General features: G+C 52.1%; 1 long non-coding RNA gene across 3 annotated transcripts; it reads right to left on the bottom strand.

The window, feature by feature from the left end:
• Window positions 1-4,420: 4,420 nt before the first annotated feature.
• LOC103163279 lies at window positions 4,421-19,129 on the bottom strand. Of its 3 annotated transcripts, none has more exons than XR_004771299.1 (5): window positions 18,177-19,129; window positions 12,669-12,938; window positions 10,545-10,621; window positions 8,051-8,164; window positions 4,421-5,347 (listed from the first exon to the last, which is right to left on the bottom strand). It is a non-coding gene; the product is annotated as an uncharacterized LOC103163279 (long non-coding RNA). The 3 variants fall into 3 exon arrangements; XR_003487966.2 differs by having other exon boundaries at window positions 12,669-12,941; window positions 18,177-19,128; XR_004771298.1 differs by lacking the exon at window positions 18,177-19,129 and adding an exon at window positions 14,521-16,079 and having other exon boundaries at window positions 12,669-12,941.
• Window positions 19,130-20,250: the final 1,121 nt, after the last annotated feature.

The raw sequence follows: 20,250 nt of genomic DNA, 5'->3' as shown, positions 1-20,250 counted from the left end.
GCTGCACGGCTCCAGGAGGAAATGCAAGGAGACCACACATTTCCGGATTTGGCAGAGAAGAAGAGGGATGGGGGGGGGGTGGCGCGGTGAGGACATGGGAGATGCTCGCGTGGGCTGGCAGGCGCCTGGGAAGAGCCTGGGAGGAAGCAGCCGAGAATCAGAAGGAGGGCAGGTCGTGGGCGAGCGTGCACCAGGCCGGGCAGGAGCTGGTGATGAGTCAGCATTCAGCAAACCCAGTCTCAGAGAGCCGGGAGGTGCCTGTTGGGGAGCCTGAGCCCAGCTTCCTTCCGGGGGTGGGGGTCTTAGCCCAGCTTCCTTCCTCCCAGTTCACACTGGGGTTACCTTGGGGAGGAGAGGATGCTTAGGGCTGGGGCTCAGGCTGCTGAGTGCAGATGCACCGGCGAGCCTCCTGCTAGAGTCCACTTGAAAGGCCCTTATGCCCTCTGTGCTCTGGGGGCATCTCGCAGACTCAGAACTGGACCTGGAGTCCACCACTAAGGGGCTCCACGGGGAAGCGCAATTCTCCAAAAGGTTCTAGTCCTGTCTTCGTACCCCAGGAGAGGATGCGAGCCCGCTTTGGTGTTTTGGAACTCTCTGGCATCCAAGAAGTCTATGAGCGAGCCAGCCAGCGCCCGTGGGAAGGAGGAGGAAGCGTGGTTAACAGGGCCTAGGGATGTAGCTCCGTTGGCAGTGTGCTTGCCTAGCATGGGCCAAAGCACGACTTAGGGTGTGGCGGCTCACACCTGTGGGCCGCAGCAGGCAGAGGAGGCGAGAGGAGCAGACGGTCCACGGATGGCATTCCCAGCTGCACAGCAACTATGAGGCTAGCCTGGGTTACTTCGTGAGACCTTGTCTCTAAATAAATAGATACGTGTTTAAGAAGTGGGTTTTTTTTTGTTTTGTTAGGTTTTAAAGGCCATAAGCAAGACTGAATAATGGGAAAATATGGTTGGAATGCATACACTGTGTGCGCGCCTGAAAACGTTATAACGAAGCCCGTTACTATGTATAACTAACTATGCTAACAGAACATTTTTATAAAGGAAACTACTAAGAACTACCAAAGGAACCTCTGATATAGAAAGCTAATTTTCTTATTTGTTTGTTTATTTACGGGGTGTCGTAGAAGTCCGAGGACAGCATATTACAGTACATGCTTTCCTTCCCTGGGAGTTCCGGGGGTTGAACTTGGGTCTTCATGTTTGGTGGCAAGCACCTGTATCCACTAAGCCATCTTGCCGGCCCTCTGTCTCTCTCTTACCATACACAGTTATTGCCGTGTTACAATCACAGTCTACAGGTGGCATTGTTTGATACAGGTGACAAAGGAACACATTCGAGAAAATAGCGTTGGGAAATGTGTGAGAAACTGATGCGTGACTGGGAAGTGTCTGACGTTACCACCCGGTGTCGGCCACAGTAGCCACCCTGCCCTGGGACTGGTTGGTTCCTCTCACAGTGGAAGATGCTCTGTTTTAACAGGTGATGGAAATAATAAAGAAGACAACTTGTGTTCATCCCTGGATTCTTTTTTTTTTTTTTTTTTTTAATCTTTGTGTCGGGGGCTGGAGAGGTGGTTCTGCAGTCAAGAACACTTGTTGCTCTTGTAGAGGACCTGGGTTTAGTCCTCATGTTCACAGGGTGCTCACAAACTCCAGTACTCCAGTTCCAGGGGATCTGACGACTTCTTCTGGCCCCCTTGGGGACCAGTACACATGAAGTGCACAGACACCCCCTCAGGCAAAACACCTACAAACCTAACAGAAGATAGTTTTTTTATTTGAGTGTGTGCGGCTGTCTCTGTCTGCAGACACAGACGTTACAGTACGGCACCTGTGTGGAGGTCAAAGGACAACCTCAGATATCAGTCCTCACCATCTGTCTTGTTCCCTGCTGCTTGTAATAGGCTGGCCGGCCTATGGACTTCTGGGGATTCTTCCCTTAGGAGTTCTGGGATCATAGATACTGCTTACCAGTTACCGTGTCTAGCTTTCTGGGGGCTCTGGGCCTCAAACACAGTTCCCCATGCTTGCAAAGCAAGTATTTTACCCACTGAGCCGTCCTCATCCTGGACCCCGTGAGTTCTATCTATGGCCTTCAAGATATTAAGAACATCTGTAGCAACTGTTCAAAGCCTCCGTGCTTAAGGGGCCAGAGAGGTGATGCCTGAGGCCAAAGAAGACAATAGGGAAAGGGCTGCAGAAAACGCTGTCTCCTGCTTGAGCAGTGCTGCTGGGCTGCAGGGGCAGCAAGCCTGCTACCACTCAGTCTTCACAGCATCCAGAGATGCCAAGAATACTAATTATTATGTAAATTCTCCTCGTCCTTAAATGTGAGCAAAAATGTGCAAGCTTTAAAGTGCATTGTGGGGCCCAATATATCTGCAGCTGTGACCTGGAGGCGTGGGAATTGGGCTCCCTGCTGTTGGAGTCTCCTTGGAGAGAAGGGGGGTTGTGTGTTTTCCAGCATCACCCGCTAGACCTGCTGCCCTCAAGAAGACCATTGGCGCATGCACGCAGAACCCTCTGTTCCAGCCTGAAAACAGCTGGCAGCAAACCTGGTCTGCAGGGGAATCCTCACCTGCTATCGAGACACCTCCCGGGCCGGGTTTCCCTCCCTGGCACTGTGTGCACGTGTGTTGTATGGAAAGGAGCCGCGCCAGCCCCCCTGAGCTCCAGGCTCAGCATTCCCGCATCTCAGTCCAGGGGACCTGAGAAGCCTCAGACCTCTGTCCACTCCTACACAGCTCATCCGGGACGTGGGCCTGAGAGGTTGGTGCCGAATGCCGGCCAAATGTCAGGGATCCTACTTACTTCTATCTTCATTTTTTTCTGCTTCCCCCAGCTGGACCCCTTAGAGGATGGAGAATAGGAAATGAAGTAAAACGTGTTTGTTCAAAAACAGACAAGATCTTAAAAATACCCCCAAGCAAAAGCATAAAATAGTTGACTTAAGTCCCTTAAGAAGTGGTCACTCTGGAAGGGCCCAGTGACTGGGCAGCCATCTCCAGGGTTTTCCTTTTCTGGGTGTGCAGATCTGAGGGAGGAAGGAGGAGAAGCCGGCCAAAGGATACTGGCTGCTTTTGTGTTGTACACACAGTGTTCAGCCGGGTCCCTGCGGGCCTCATTTTCTGGGGGTACCAAATGAGGCTCTGAGCTGCCTGAAGACAGATTCTCCAGGTTGGGTGGTTATGGGAGCTGGGAAGTGAGATCAGAGAAGAATCCTGCAGCCACATTGTCACATCCCAGCCTTGATTTAAAAAAAGAACACCCCGTGTCTCTGTGGGAGTTTTGTCTGCATTTGCTGGGTAACTGCTACATCACACACACACACACACACACACACACACCACACACCATTCACACACACCACACATACACCCTCCACACACACCACACAATATACCACACACACATACATACACCACACACATACACACACACACACACACACACACACACAACACACACACATCCTCGGTGAGCTGGGCTGTGGCAGGAGCTGCAATGTGGGTGATAACCGCATCCACCTGCCTGGGACAGGGCTTAGAGAACAGGGCCTCTGTGAGCCAGCTCATGACAACAATTGAAGGCTCTGGGGAAGTGGAGCTCCAAAAAGAGCATGAGGAAAATCTAATGAATTAATATAGAAACATCTTTAAAATTGTGCATCTCAAGAGACTAACGAGGTGTAGTCCTTTTTATCCTCCCAAGTCACTAGTGAAGGCACAGTGGTACTCCTGCAAATTCCAGGGAGCATCTGTGATCCCAAAGCCCTTCATGTGTCCCTAAACAGCAAGTTTGGATGATACCTCCACCTTGAAGCCCCTTTTCCTGTCACTCACGATTAACCATGGCTCTGTGCAGTAGCCAGCTCAGGTTTGGTGGGGTCCGATACTTAGAGCATTTAGGGACTCCTAAATTTTCTCGTTGCCGTGAGAGAATACTGACCAAAGCAACGTAATGCAGCAAGGGTTTATTTTGGCCCAAAGACTGAGGATGTACAGTCCATCATGGTGGGAGGCTTGGCTGAGAGAACTACTTCCAGTTAGGGCACCCAGAGCAAGAAGCAGCTGGTGACATCTGTAGTCAGGACACAAAGAGAGGTCAGGGAGCACTCAGATTGTTGTCTGTTTTTTAATTTAGTCTGGAACCCCTGACCTGAGATGGTGTCTGAAAGGTTCAGGCATTATGCTGGCCTGCCCCTGTTACCTGGTGGAATCCACTCAGGCAATACCCTGGTCAGCCCAAGGTTCCATGGGAAAGAAGTCTGTACGCAGGTGCAGAGGACCCCTTTAAAAGATAGGCCCCTGCCCTCTCTCTCTCTCTCTCCTCCCTGTTCCTGCTCTCTGTCCCCTCTCTCTGTTTCCCCGCTCTGTCTCTCTATGGCGACCGGCCATGGCGGTCAGCCATTACCCTGTTCCTCCTCTTAGTCTCCCCATTCTGCCGGTCCTTATAATAAACTTATAGTCAATATGTCCATCTCAATATTTCTCTTTTCTTCTTTTTAAACAAAAGAATAACAGTGTCACCCATGTTCAGGGCAGGTTGTCCCTCCTCAGTTAAATTCTCTGGAAACAGCCTCATGGGCGCAGACATGGATGTACCCGGGTGATTTTCCATTCTGTGGGGTTGACAATGAAGATTAGCCATCGCAGGAGCGTTCTTTACAAGAAAACAGCCTGACTCCGTAGTGTCTGCAAACTACAAATGACCTCATGAACAGCCCTAGGAGAGATGAGAGCATGAAGGGGGTTCACCAGCTCCACGATGAACCCCCCATGGCCCAGGAAGTTGGTAATCGCTGGCCCCATCTTCCATGTGGGGAGAGTGAGATTCAGAGACAAGAGGGCGCCGTGCCTGGACGTGGTGTCCCTTTGTCTCTGATGGGTAGAGATAGTCCCTGGGCCCTCACGGCATCCGGGAGTGAAGACGAGTCTTGAAGTCACGGATTTGTTTATTCATTCACTGGTCTCTGCAGTCCTTCAGAGGCTCACCTTTGCATCCATGCACATACAGCACTCAATCAACGCGCGATGACTGAACATGTATGCTCAACCTTCACTGATGAGCACTCTTGGCCAGTCTGTGCCAGCCAATGAGATGAGAGCTCATGGGCTCTCATCTTTGGGGGGATTTCCCAAGGTTCCAAGGGGAAAGAAAGAAGAAACACTGCTATGAAACCAAATGGGGTTGCAGAAAAGAACAGTCCATTCAATGGGCCAGCCACTCCATGTGGCTCTTGGAAGAGTTCCAGTGACGTGGTGGGAGTCGCATGTGAGACGTGCGAGCTGCTGGCGCTAAGGTAACATACTGCTTCAGAAGAACCTTGTAATTAGGAGGATGCTCTAAAATAACAGTAAAAGCATAGTGCAGTAAATATGTCAAGCAACAACAAATTTTTATTATTATGAAACACGATGCCGTGGACATCACTGTTTGCACCATGCTTTTATACGATGGGCGGGTGGGGTTTATTTACATGAGCACCAACACACGCCCCTCAGGAAACTGTTGCGCTATGCTGCCGTCCCACCAGTGGAAAATTATTTTTCAGCTCCACTAAAATGTTGTGGAACCATTGTTCTATATTGGTCTATACTGATGAAGTTATTATGCGGTTATATTACATTATATTAGGAACCACAAGGGAAAACAAATATTCCTGCCCCCAGGAGCCTGGACGCTATGGGGGGCTTGGGGAAGAGACCATTGCAAAATACTTAATAATACCCCAGTCTGAGGAGGGAAATAAATTAAGAACGGAGGATCCTGCCGGGCGTTGGTGGCGCACGCCTTTAATCCCAGCCCTGGGGAGGCAGAGGCAGGCGGATCTCTGTGAGTTCGAGGCCAGCCTGGTCTACAAGAGCTAGTTCCAGGATAGGCTCCAAAGCCACAGAGAAACCCTGTCTCGAAAAACCAAGAAAAAAAAAAAAAAAAAAAAAAAACCGAGGATCCTGCCTACAGAGGCTTGTGTATTTGTGTGTGTGCATGCATATGTGTATGTATGTGTGTGTGTATTTTTGTGTGTGCATGCATATGTGTGTGCATGCGTATGTGTGTGTGTTTTTGTATACACAAATACTTGTGTGTGTGTTTGTGTGTGTATTTGTGTATTTGTGTGTATGCATGCATATGTGTGTGTATTTGTGTGTGTGTGTGTGTGTGTGTGTGTGTGCACGTGCGCGTTTGTGTGTGATGAAGAAAGGAATGTTTTAGCAGAGTTCTGAAGGTGAGGGAGTCACATGACCACCTGAGCCAGGGCCTTCCAGACAGAAGGAACACCAAGTACAAAGGCCCTAGGCGGGAGGAGAGTGAAAGGAGCAGACCGGCTGTGAATAAAGAGAGGTCAGCCAGGTGCAGGGAGTGGGCTTTGCAAACGATGGTGAGGAATCTCCCTCTGCTCAGAGCCAGGCAGGAGCTGAGCTGCTTGGGGTGGAGAGCAGAATGACCCATCCCAATTCCCTTTTAGCAGGATCCCTCTGTGCGATGGATTGAGAAAGAGGGCCAGGGTGGAATAAGAAAGACCTGTTGTGGCCTATCTCAAGAACGTGGGCAGTGAGGATTGTGGTGTGGACTGTCTGGTGGCCACACAGCGGTGAAAATGACCCATTTCCAGCTGATGGTGACGACAAAGATGATGAGGAGCGGGCTGTGTGGGACAGAATAGACTGAGGATGTCTCTGGCATTTCCAGTCCAAGTCACTAGGAAGACGGATGTCTAGAAGGGGAGAGGCAGGTCACAATCTCGAGTTTCAACATATTCTTTTCAGGGGGGGCAGTTCGAGACAGAGTTTCTCTGTGTAGCTTTGTAGACCAGGCTGGCCTCGAGCTCACAGAGATCTACCTGCTTCTGCCTCCTAAGCGCTGGGATTAAAGGCGTGCGCCACTACAGCCTGGGGTGGGGGATGGGGGGTTTCAGCATATCCTGTTTGAGGTCTTTCCCAAGCCTGCAGGGAATTGGCTGCAAATGGCTGGACTTCCTAAGGGAGACAAGGAGAGATAAATCCAATTGTCCATCACTCTTGCCATCCAGGGGCTGACGCTGAAGTCTGAGCGCCTAGACATGAGGTACAAAGCTGAAGAAAATTGACAAGTGAGGAGCATTCAGGGCCCCCAGAAGGAAGAAGTGACCCTTGGGCAAAGTAAGAGTGGAGAAGGGGCCAGTGGCTCAACGAGAAGGTGGCCTCCAAGGTGGCCTCTGGTAATCTCGTCAGCAGAAACGAAGGGGGCTTGTTGGAGGAGTGTAAGTGGTTTAAGGAGAAGCGCTTGAGGCAGTCCGAATGGTCACCTTTCCCTCAGACACACAGAAAGAAGGGGACCAGAGTGCTGGGGGTGGGGAGGGGTGAGTCTAGAACCGGCTTCTGATGAAGGGGAAATACTAACGAATAGGAGTGATTGCAGAGTGGGGGATGGGATGATGCCAGAGAGAAGTAAGAGGCAAGAAGACTGGGGGGCTGGAGTGGTTGGGCACGCCTAGGACTTAGACACGCGGGAAGGAGGGTTGGTTGCGCAAAGGGAGATTTGTGCTTGAGGCTGGCCGCTAGGCTGAGGGTAGCGCTAGGTAAGAGATGAAGCCCTGAAGTAGGTAGGAGGGCTAGAAGAAAGGAGTTGGGGTGAACGGCAGTGGCAAGCCGTTCTGATGGTGGCAGCTGCTAGTTGCCCCAAGACCCTTCCTTGCCAGGCAGGGACTGCATTTCCCAGCCCTTCTTTCAACCAGCTGTAGCTACACAGCCAAGCCAGCCAGTTCCACGCCACTGATACACAAGGAATTTGTTTACTGCCTTCTCCGCCATTCCTCATTCCTACAGTGTCGACATCCAGTGGCCCAGCTCCAAACAACAGAGCACACGCCGGCCAAGGCTCCCTGGCTCTTCTGTGTAGCCCTTTGGTTGTCTTAGGAAACCCATAGCCCTTTCTCAGAGCACTGGTCTTAAATAAGATTGTGAAGAGAAACCACTATACCAAAACAACAAGTGTTGGGTTATGACCTAGCAGCAAAAGCCACACACCCCTTTCTCGGCCAATTGGAGAATGATCCAGCAACAGACCTGGTCAGTCCCGGCGTCTGTGATAACAGGCTCTCTGGGATTTCTGCTGGAGACGAGATGGAGAATCCTACCACCTCTGTCTGTGGCCGGCCGTGCTTTGCACATTTGGTGGATCTATAAGATGGGGAACGGTGTTCTCTAGAAGCCTTGATTCAAGGCCACCCGCCACCTGAGGCAGCAATGCTGTTGCAGGGGACTGAGCTGAAGTTTTTTTTGTTTGTTTGTTTGTTTTTTTTTTTTTAAGCTCTCCTTTCTGGCATCTTCATATCACAGTGACTTGCCCAGTACCGTAACAGAGGTAGATGGTGGGGACACGCCTGACCACCTTATCCTAGACAGCATTCCCAAACACAGCATTCAGGGTTGAGCCTTTGCTTCCCCAGCTCAGGGTTCAGGAGAGCGTCACCCATCCTGGCGGCCTTTCCACACCTAGACACGGGCCTCTCAACACTCCGCCCTGTCTGGGCCTCAGCAAAACCACCTGTTTCCTGTCCTTGGCCTGGGCAAGCCGGTGCCCCGGCCTCACCCGTGTGCTGGCTGACAGATCCACAGCTGCAGCTCCCCCCCCCACCCCCGCCTTTCCAGCCACACCCGGAACGCCAACCTGGCAGCTCTCTGACTACAGAGACCAGGAATGCCACTGGGGGACTTGGATCCCAGGACTCTTCGAGGGTGTGAGCTGGGGCTGACTGCATCTAGCCAGGCCCTTTGGAAGGGGGAGGGCCAGCTCACCCAAACCAGCTACAAGTGGGAACTTCAAGAGGTGGGCAGGAGGGATAAAGTCAATAGTGGCAGGCACTGCCACTGCCCTGGGGAGCGTGTGGGCCTGCTTTCCACACATCAAACACCTCCTTGAACCCTCTCCCAGTCACATGAGTTAGCCTCTTCACTTGAAGCCGTGCAGACTGCGGTTCAGAGAAGTTGTATCATCTAGGCAAGGTCACACAGCCCTGACCTTCTCACAGTACAGGGACTAGGGCCACGTGAGAGTGGCCTCTTTCCTGATGGGGAAAGAGGAGGCCCAGCACCCACTCCCACTAGGGTGGCCTCATCAAATAGTCTCCTGCTGAACTGCCTATGTGCAGGGCCTTGAGTAAAAACGGGCAAGACTGAAATCTCCGGGGAAACTGTGCCGTCTTCTGAGAGGCAAGGGAAAGCCTCAGCTCTGATGTTCAGCATAGGATGGGGCCTCATTTGGGCTTCAACCAGGGCTATCTCTTCTGCTCCTCCTGGCCCTTTTCCTGGGGCCTAGGAAGAGAAGAGGTGGGGGAGGGGAGGGGTGTCAAAATGCACAAACCTGCTCCAGTTGAACTGGACATAGAAAAGTCCCAGGGGTGGGCGTTTGTCCAGTCCCATAACCCAAAGAAGGGAAAGAGAGGGTCTCAGATTTGTTGAGAGCCCCGGATATCTGGGGAAGGCAGTCCTGGGGAGTAGATGAGCCGATTCCTACGGCAGCATCTAGGAGCCTGGAGAAGTGAAGCCATTTAGACTCTGCACCCTGGAGGAGAGCCATGCAGCACCCAGTGCGGGTCTCCCAGCTCACAGTCCTGGAGCTCTGAGGGAGAAAGAAAGTCCAGGTACGTTGCAGTGGCTCACACTCTGAGAAACAGACTGAGGACCGGGGGAGGCTGGCGGGTAGATCCTAGCTCCAGCCCGACAAGCAGGTCTAAGTGGTAGCCCCTGCTCTGCCTCTCACCTTCAGGGTTACTTTGCTACAACCAGATCTGAGGACCAGTCTGGCTGCTGAACCGAGCATCAAGGACCCCAGGAGCCTCTCAGACGCAACTGGGTTGGCCCTTGACCTGCTTAACAGGGCTCCTTTCCTTGCACTCCAGGCTCTGCCTTGTGCTGGCATTCTGCTTATGCCATTCTTGCTCTGTGAACCCAGCTGGTGGCAAACTTAAGTGCCACTTTGCTGACTGAACTTGCAGCGCACTTGCTGTGAGACTGAAAGAAGAGTGTGCCTGTCTCCTTCTGGAAACAAACAGATCTGCTGTATCAGAGGGGCTGGAATCGCCCAGGGGCCCCTGATCACCTAACTCCAGGCCTGGCAGCAGTGTCATTTCTCAGGATGGCTGTATTTGGGCTTATAATCCTCCAGTGTAACAGAGGAGTAAATAGGGGAGTGTTTTCCCAGAAGGATTAGCAGTTGAACTGCGAAGCGGGGAAAGCTTCTGTCAGCCCAGGGGTAGCTGCCAGCCCCGAGGATGTCTTGCGCAGAACAGTCACTTGGATCTGAACCCCTAGGAAGGCTCCAACTCCCACTGGTCCACAAGGTTGTTACACTAGAAACTGCAGGTGAGATGCCCCTGTGGGGGAACTCGTGCTGACGCCACCCTCTTCTGCAGGCATCTGGCCCTGGGCATGAGGACACTCACAGAGGCCTTCCTGCTGGGTGTGATGGGTAGCAGGCCAAAAGGATTGAGGTGGGGTGGCAAGACTGAGGGATGCTCAGTGAAGCCTTCTTGGTAACACTACAAGTAACAGTTCCTACCTATCCCCGCAGAGCTGCAACGGCTACAAATCCAATGTCTGGGGCACTTAACTCGCTGCAAACACAGGGACAAAAACCTAGAGACAAGGACAAGGGTAAGAGTTCAATCAGATCTCCAAGGCCCTGTGCCTCTGGCCTCCTCACTGTCCAGCTTCTGCCCCTCCTCGCTGGATGACAGTGGCCCAGACACCCCAGTTCACACTCTCACACACAGCTCACACACGTACACACAGTTCACACCTCACACAATCACACAGTTCACACTCTCACACATACACACAGTTCACACTCTCACACATACACACAGTTCACACTCTCACACATACACACAGTGCACACTCTCACACATACACACAGTTCACACACACATACACACAGTTCACACACACATACACAGTTCACACTCACACACATACACACAGTTCACACTCACACACATACACACAGTTCACACACACATACACACAGTTCACACACACATACACAGTTCACAGTCTCACACATACACACAGTTCACACTCACACACATACACACAGTGCACACTCTCACACATACACACAGTTCACACACACATACACACAGTTCACACACACATACACAGTTCACAGTCTCACACATTCACACAGTTCACACTCACACACATACACACAGTTCACACACTCACACAGTTCACACTCTCACACATATACACAGTTCACACTTTCACATATACACACGCTGCTACACAACAGAGTTAAGTCTATACCCTACTGTGCACATCAGCCTTGGGTGCTGAGCTGTGGGAGGACTAACACACACACACACACACACACACACACCTCATTTCCAGAGTGAAAAATTGTGATCATGTGCTTTTAAAATTAAGAACATCATCCTAAGAGTTGTTAAAAGATGAAAGAAAGAATTGTTCAAAATAAATGTTCCATTGCACATCAAAGTGTTAGCAGATAGACTCTTCCCACACAGTTCACAGTCTGGGGCGGGGGGGGGGGGGCGGGAATACATGAAGAAGGAAACCAAACAAAACCAGATGATGGCAGGTGATGGGCTGAGATGATGGATAGGATGAGATGACGGTGTGGGGTGATGGTGTGGGATGATGGGACGGTGTGGGGTGACGGGACGGTGTGGGGTGACGGGACGGTGTGGGGTGACGGGACGGTGTGGGGTGACGGGACGGTGTGGGGTGACGGGACGGTGTGGGGTGACGGGACGGTGTGGGGTGACGGGACGGTGTGGGGTGATGACGGACGGTGTGGGGTGACGGGACGGTGTGGGTGACGGGACGGTGTGGACGGTGTGGGGTGACGGACGGTGTGGGGTGATGGGACGGTGTGGGGACAGTGTGGGTGATGGGACGGTGTGGGGTGATGGTGTGGGGTGACGGGACGGTGTGGGGTGACGGGACGGTGTGGGGTGATGGGACGGTGTGGGGACAGTGTGGGGTGACGGGACGGTGTGGGGTGACGGGACGGTGTGGGATGACGGGACCGTGTGGGATGACGGGACGGTGTGGGGTGACCGGACGGTGTGGGGTGACGGGACGGTGTGGGGTGATGGTGTGGGGTGACGGGACGGTGTGGGGTGATGGTGTGGGGTGACGGGACGGTGTGGGGTGATGGTGTGGGGTGACGGGACGGTGTGGGGTGACGGGACGGTGTGGGGTGACGGGACGGTGTGGGGTGACAGGACGGTGTGGGGTGACGGGATCAGATGACTGCACAGCTGTGCTGGAGTCGGGTGGGTAAAGATGAGATCAAAGAAAAAGGAAGTTTTGCTCGTGCTTGGCTCACCACATGCACTGTCCTCTGGCCTCCTTCCTGACAATGACTGAGCACCTACTATGTGCAGGCTCTTTACTTCTCTCACCTATGTGTTTGTGCAGTGAGTTGAGAAAAGGTATTCTCAGGCCGGGCGTTGGTGGCGCACGCCTTTAATCCCAACACTCGGGAGGCAGAGGCAGGCAGATCTCTGTGAGTTCGAGGCCAGCCTGGTCTACAGAGCGAGTGCCAGGATAGGCTCCAAAGCTACACAGAGAAACCCTGTCTCAGAAAAACCAAAAAACCAAACAAACAAAAAGCAAGAGAAAAGGTATTCTCAGCTTCATGCTCTACATGAAATACCTGAGGATCCAGGGGAAATTACACGCAGGAGGCTGGACAGGGGCACCAGAGCAGGCAGCAAACTCTGCTCCCAGAGTCCTCATCCTCACAAATCTTCATCATTCAATGGCTGGGTTGACCAGGCCGTCATGGGGGCTCCTGGCTTCTCCTCTGGCTCTGGAACTCCTGCTTACCTCTTTCCCTGACACACAGTGGGCCTTTCTCAACACATGTGCAATGCTTGAGGACAGAGGGCTCGGGGCAGGCCGTAGGGGGAGAACGGCTTTTCTGCTACTAAAATAGAAGAGAAAGAGGCAGCGGCCACAGCTCTGTTTCTATGAGAGCTGCACTTTGGTCCCACCAGACGGACGGCACCGCTAGGCTTGTGATCTCAGATGTGGATGTCCCAGCAAGGGACACGGGAGAGACCGAGGCACAGTGCAGCCCAGCGTGTGAGGGGCCAGCTTGGCCCTGCCAGCCCAGCGACGACTCCAGCAATTTTGAAAACAACCCCCAGAGCTTGAACCCCACCCTAGAGATTCTGTAATTAGTTGGACTGGGATGGGACCCAGGCAGCAAAATATATTAAAATCCAAAGTTTATGACCCAGAAACTGTTCACCTTCAAAATTTCTAACCACTACAGGCCCAGCCTCCCACTGCGAGGGAGAAGAGAAAACACCACCAGGCGCCACTGCGCGCCTCTGCCCACAGCTCTGAGGGACTTAGCAAGTGGCCGTTAACTAGGGAGCAGAGCCATGAAGGGATTCAAATCTGATTTTGAAATTCCTGTCATCCCTCTCAGACACACAAAGCCTGCACTTTCAGGGTCCACTGGACTTCACAGTTTGCTCAACCCCCTCCTAGTTTCCCATTGTCAGGTCCCAACCCCCAAAATGGCCATGCCACCGGCAATGTCTTCAGTGACAGTCAGGGCTCAGCCCAGGCTGGACTCTGACCAGGCAAACAGAAGGATTGCTACTTGAAGCCAGCATTCTTCAGGAACCTTGTCAAGTGGTCTCTGTTCTCAGGAAAAGCCTTTACTTTCTTATCTGTCCCCTGTGGCCCCCTGCAGTCCCCACCTCTGGAAAGGGCATCTCATTTCCTATGAACTCAGTTGAGCTTGCAACACATCAAAGGCCCGTGTTGGTCACCACACTGTTGCGGACAGCAGGCTCCCACTGCTGTCCTGTCATGCTGCTGCCTGTCCTCTTTAAAACTGGCAAGACTCTCCTGCCACTTCTATCCTCTGGGTCCTGGGGGTGGGAGAGAGAGAGAGAGAGAGAGAGAGAGAGAGAGAGAGAGAGAGAGAGAGAGAGAGAGACAGAGAGAGAGACAGAGAGACAGAGACAGAGACAGAGAGAAACAGAGAGAGACAGAGAGAGACAGAGAGAGAGAAAGCCTTGGCAGTTCGGGTAAACTTTCCTTCCCACTACAGAGTGGCCTGGTTTGGAGGCCTGGTTCACTGTGCCCTCACCTCCATCTGGCACTAAAGCCCTGGAGAGACATTTGTTCCCACCCATACTTCCAGGGGTTCTGCCCCTCCTAGTCAAGCAAAAATGCTGGGTGCAGATCATTTGCCTTTGCTGGCTCCCACCACACTCCAGCCCAAATTTTAGAGTCTGCTTCTTCGGCTGTTTCTCTCCCTCACCTGCTCTTTGCACGGGTCTTTTCTTACCGACTAGGGTGAGCATCCTCACGGAGCTGTCTACGCCATCTCTCTGGCTCCCTGGATCCTCAAAGTTGTGCCCGTGTGTCAGGCAGCCTACCTACACAATCCTGGGTGCCCATGGGGAGATCCTGGGTATCTCCCTGACAGGTCTCAGCCCAGGTGAGGGTGCCCTGGGATTGAGACTCTGTCCCATAGAACTTACCTCTTACCCTGTGTCTCCACTCCTGGAAGGAATCCTCCTTCCAGGGGATCCCTGCTTACATCTCTCTTCCCTAGGTCTCTCCCAACGCCTTGCTCTGCTTCTGAAAATTCAGCACAGCCGCCATTTATGGATATCTCCCTTCTTCCCTCAAACTAACCATGGATTCTTCTCCCCTCAAAACTGGATGCTTCAACTTCCCTTGCCTGTCTCCTTAAGACCATACGACTGTACGCCGTGGCCTCACTACCAGTTCAACAACTGGTCTCAATGGTCAACTAGTACATTCAACTTTCAAGTTCTCCCTGACCTTGACAAATTCTGCCACCACTCAGGCAAACAGTGTGAGGTCCCCAACGCTCAGGCTTTCTTTGCCTTCTATCTCTACCTCAAACCACACACACCAGATTCTCCAGGCAAAAAGCCAAACCTCCTCCCAAGTCTAACCTGGACCTGGAGCCCTGGGCTCCCTCCCCTTTTGACTTGGATTTAGAGGACGGAGCCCCTCCCCAAGTACTTCCTCAGCATGACCCACCAGCCCCCCTCCTCCTCTGAGGGTACCACCCAAACCTCACCCACTGGCACCCTCCCACTGGCTCCACCCCTTACCCTGACTCCTCACGGCCTCCAGCAGCTCACACCCACTCCTGAACAGATGGTCTTTATTCCCTCAGGGGAGTGGCTGGCCCTGAATGGCTTGCCCCAGGGCTGATCTCTCCTAGGTAGAAAAATACCTCAGTTCTTTCTCCAATGACCCCCCTCTAACTTCACCTAGGAATTCAAGTACCTTACCCAGGCTTGTAGCCTCACCTGGCATGACCCCTATGCTATTCTTTCTCTGCTCTCAGCCCCAGGAAAGAGAGAGTCTGGAGTGCAGCCAAGCCCCTGCACACAGTGTTCCACCTCATGGACGGTTCCCGTGGGGGCTGTGGCAGTTCCCTGGCCTGCTGGAATTCCCCACTGGAACTACCAGGTTAATGATGAAAAATCAGTTCCCTGCTGGGGTGGCCTAAGACAGAGTGGGTGCCCTTCCTGCTCAGACTCCAAAATGCCTGGAAAATTTTGACAAACAGAGTGGTGTCACCTAGAGGCCAGCTGAGAGCCCTACTCAGTTCTTTGCCCGGCTTTCAAAGGCTCTCGTTGTCACACCAAGCTAGATCGTAATTCTCCAGGGGACATGCTTGTCCTACGCTTAACCTCCTTTCCCAGCCTGCTCCTGATATTAGAAGGAAACTTAAGAGACTGCATGATGACCCTCAACCACCTCTAAGAGACCTGCTGATTCTGCCATTTACAGTGTTTAACGGAAGAGAGGAGCCGGAAAAAGATGAAAACGGATTCCTACTGTTGGACCGAAATACCAGCTCCTTCCTGGCGGCTGCCCTGAGGCTTCAGAGAAGATGGGGTACCCATGGACTCCACCTGGAGCCTGCCTCAAGTATGGCAATTTCACTGATCAGAAGAACCACACTTCACCTCGCCTGCTTCCAAGACCCCGCCCAAACTGTGGGCACGCAGGACACTGGAGGGTGGACTGTCCCTCGATGTCCCCCCAAGTTTCTACTCCAAAGGGAAATCTCTCAGATTTGTGAGCCTGGTGGCCAGTCTGAGGATACTCTGGGACTTCTGCTGTCAACAAAACCATCAAGATTACCACAGGGGAGTCTAGGCAGCAAGTAAATCTCTCTCAGTTTTAATAGATTCAGTAGCTACTTGGCCCATCATTCCTGATTGCTCCAGTAAAACCTATCCGTCTCCGTGCTGGGTGTTGAAGTCCAGTTCCACCAGCCTAGGGTCACAGGCCCTTACCTCTATTCCCCCTGAGGCACCTGACTGCTCACTCCTTTCTTGTTGGACCGAGCCGCCCAGGCCCATTACTGGGCAAGGATATCCTGGCTAAATTTTCCTTTCAACAAACTCCTACTTGAACTTTCCTTTTTCTCTTTCCAAACTCCGAAGGGCCTCCTTGTCCAGTGGCCGACACTAATGCTTCACCCTGTCCTCCTCTAGACCCCCTTGTTGACCCAAAAGTATGGGGCACCCCTCTCTCTCAGTGTCTTCCCATCACCCCCCATTAAGATCCTCCTCTGGTGGTGCACGCCTTTAATTCCTGCACTGGGGAGGCAGAGTCAGAGGCAGGTGGATCTCTGAGAGTTCGAGGCCAGCCTGGTCTACAGAGCTAGTGTCAGGATAGGCTCCAAAGCTACACAGAGAAACCCTGTGTCGAAAAAACAAAGACAAAAAAAAAAAAAGAAGATCCTCCTCTGACTCTATTTCCTACCCCGTCTCTCACAACACCATATCTCTTTAAGACAAGACTTAAAACCCACCAAACAGTGTCTTCCTAATAACGACATTCGAAAGCCGGCTCACACCATAGCACTACCCCGCCTGTCCCAAAGCCTAATGGCTCCTACCAGCTGGTCTAGCAACTTGGGATTATTAACGCGACTGCCCTTGCTACAGAGCCAGCGGTGTCTAATACACGCTTTCTCAGATTCCCTCCTCTACGTCTCTCCTGTCAGCATTCTAGACCTTAGTGACACCCAGAGACCCCGGACCTCTTTGCCTTCACCTGGGGGACCCTGATTCAGGAACAGTGTCTCAGCTTGCTTGGACGGTCCTCCCCCAGGGCTTCTGGGATAGCCCCATTTCTTCAGTCTACAGGCGCTGAGAGGAGCCTCTCAACCAGTCTTGCAGCAGATAAACCCAATATGGAAACGACCTTCTACTACAGAGCGGTCACTCCTGCTGTCACAGCAGCATGCTGCTCAGTTGCCTAATTCCCACCCCCCACCCCACCCCCAGGAAACAGAAGACACAGTCTTTCCTCCCAAAGCTCAACACCCTGTCCTTCGGGTAAGCATCTAGGCTTTCTGCTATTCCCCAACAGATGTGAATTCAGTCTTGACAGAAGACAGTACCTGAGGTCCCTCACACCTTCAACCACCAAGGATGAAGAGATTCCTTCCTGAGCCTGGTGGGGCGCCTCATAACCTGCTTTCCTAACTTTGTTCTTCTTGCTGGTCCCCTCTATGAAGCAGTTAGTCCCCCTAACCGATCCCCTAGACCTGACTAAGCCTGCCATCTCTCACTTCCTAAATGCGCTCCTACAAGGCCCTGCTCTAACTCTCCCAGACCTTGACCAATCCTTTGTCCTGTGTACTACTGAAGCATGGGGGTTTGGGGACAGATGAGAGGACACACGTTTGCCCCTGTTGCCTGCCCTTCCAAACAGATACAGCAGTTAGAGGGTGGGCAATCTCCACAATGCTGTCTCTCTAACTTTTGATCCCCTCGTGGCTTGATCCCACAGCTGTGGTCGTGAACAAGCCACCTTCAATTCCCGTAACAATCCCAAGTGCTTTTGTCTCCCCCGATCAGACAAACTCAGCTCATGGTTGATCTTTCCTGGGGTGGGTGCCCTCGTTGGAGATGTAAGTACCATCCCTCTGACGCAGGGAGGGGAAGGCATACAGATAGCCTCAACAGCTCTACCATGGACCCCAACTGGGTATGGTCACTTTCATGAAAAAACGGGCCCAAGCAGTCACGGGGTAAATCTATGTATTTCCTGGGATAGTCCGTCTTCCAGAGGGCTGGTGGCCACCTTTATAAATGACACAGTTGAGTTATTAGAAAACCTGAATCCATCCTACCATCCATGCTGCATGAGACCTCTCCCAAGCTGGCCTTCTGGAAGACTATTATTCTAAATGAATCCCCGGGTCTTCTCCACGCCTGTGGCAGTAACAATGGGTCCTCTTGCTTCCTTCGTGTTCCTCTGCAACAGTCCCTCAAGGGAGCTATTCCTCTTACCCACATAACCCTAGCCTCCAAGCTGTGTAATCTCCAAATCATTTCCTCTCTCTCACCCACCCCCATCTCTCTACTCTCTGGAGACACCAGCCGGCTGCCTCTTTAACTTCCTTCCCAGCCCTTCGTCAGCACATACTAACATCTCATCTGGTGTCAACTAAGCAGATGGGCAAATCCACTCATGGTCCTTGTTTCCCTGTTTGTTGCTTCCCCAGCCCTACACACCGAAGGAGAGTTCTACCCCCTCCTCCAACTCATGCACAGGAACTGACGTCGCTCTTCCGGTCATGATTGGAGACACTTTGGTAGCCTCAGCAGTTGCCACAGGTGTGGTCAGATTTGTCAAAGTCTGTAAGAATCACAGCAGATTTCCACCCAGCTAGCAGACACCATCCAAAACTCAACCTTAGCCCTGCAACTGCTCCAAAACCAGCTCACATCCCTGGCATTGGTGGTCCCGAAAAACCAAAGAACCCAGGCTTGCTAACTGCTGAAAGGGGAGGCATCCGCCTCTTTCTCAATGAAGAATGTTGCTGCTACATGAGCCAAAGCTTAGATGAACTGGCTCACAGACTGAGGCCTCCAGGGCCCAGCTCCAGTGCAGGGCTCTCCTTTTGGTCTCTCATGGGTCCCTGGCTCCTCCCTCCTTCTCATAACGATTGTTCCCTGACTCTTCAGGTTCCTTAAGATAGAATTAGTGAAATCACCCAACAGTCAGTAAACCAGGTGCTTCTCACAGAATTTCCTCAGGTCTCCTATCTCAGGACTACACACCACACACACACACACACACACACACACACACACACACACCACATACACACACACACACACATACACACACACACCACACACACACACACACATACACACACACACATACACACACACACACACACCACATACACACACACACCACATACACACACACACCACATACACACACACACACACATACACACACACCACACACACACACACACCACACACACACACACACACACACACACACCACATACACACACTCACATACACACAGACACAGACACACACACACACACCACATACACATACACACACACCACATACACACACACACCACATACACACACACACATACACACACCACATACACACAGACACAGACACACACACACACACACACACACACCACACACACACCACATACACAGACACACACACACCACATATACCACATACACACACACACCACATTCATATACACATATACACACACATACACAGACACACACCACATAAACACATATATACACACATACACAGACACACACACCACATACACATATATACACCACACCAAACACATATACATACATACCACACACACACTCACACATACACATACATGCACTCACTCATATACAGACACACACACCACACACACATACACCACATCACACACACGAATACACACATACCCCCACATACCACGCATACACATATTCATACACACCACACACAAACACGCACACACTCATGCCACAGACTTTGACCAGCATTCCAGCCTGTCTGAAAACCCCACAGCATGGTCCCTGCCCAGCTTGAAGAAGCTGGAGATTATTATTGCTCCTTATCCTCAACAAAAGGCTGGAATGTCAGGTCCCAACCCCCAAAATGGCCGCGCCACCGGCAATGTCTTCAGTGACAGTCAGGGCTCAGCCCAGGCTGGACTCTGACCAGGCAAACAGAAGGATTGCTACTTGAAGCCAGCATTCTTCAGGAACCTTGTCAAGTGGTCTCTGTTCTCAGGAAGAGCCATTACTTTCTTATCTGCCCCCTGTGGCCCCCTGCAGTCCCCACCTCTGGAAAGGGCATCTCATTTCCTATGAACTCAGATGAGCTTGTTGGTCACCACACTGTTGTGGCCAGCAG

The sequence above is a fragment of the Cricetulus griseus genome, chromosome 10 (assembly GCF_003668045.3).
Source record: "Cricetulus griseus strain 17A/GY chromosome 10, alternate assembly CriGri-PICRH-1.0, whole genome shotgun sequence".
Classification (NCBI taxonomy): Eukaryota; Metazoa; Chordata; class Mammalia; order Rodentia; family Cricetidae; genus Cricetulus; species Cricetulus griseus.
This window is presented reverse-complemented; position numbering and strand designations above follow the sequence as displayed.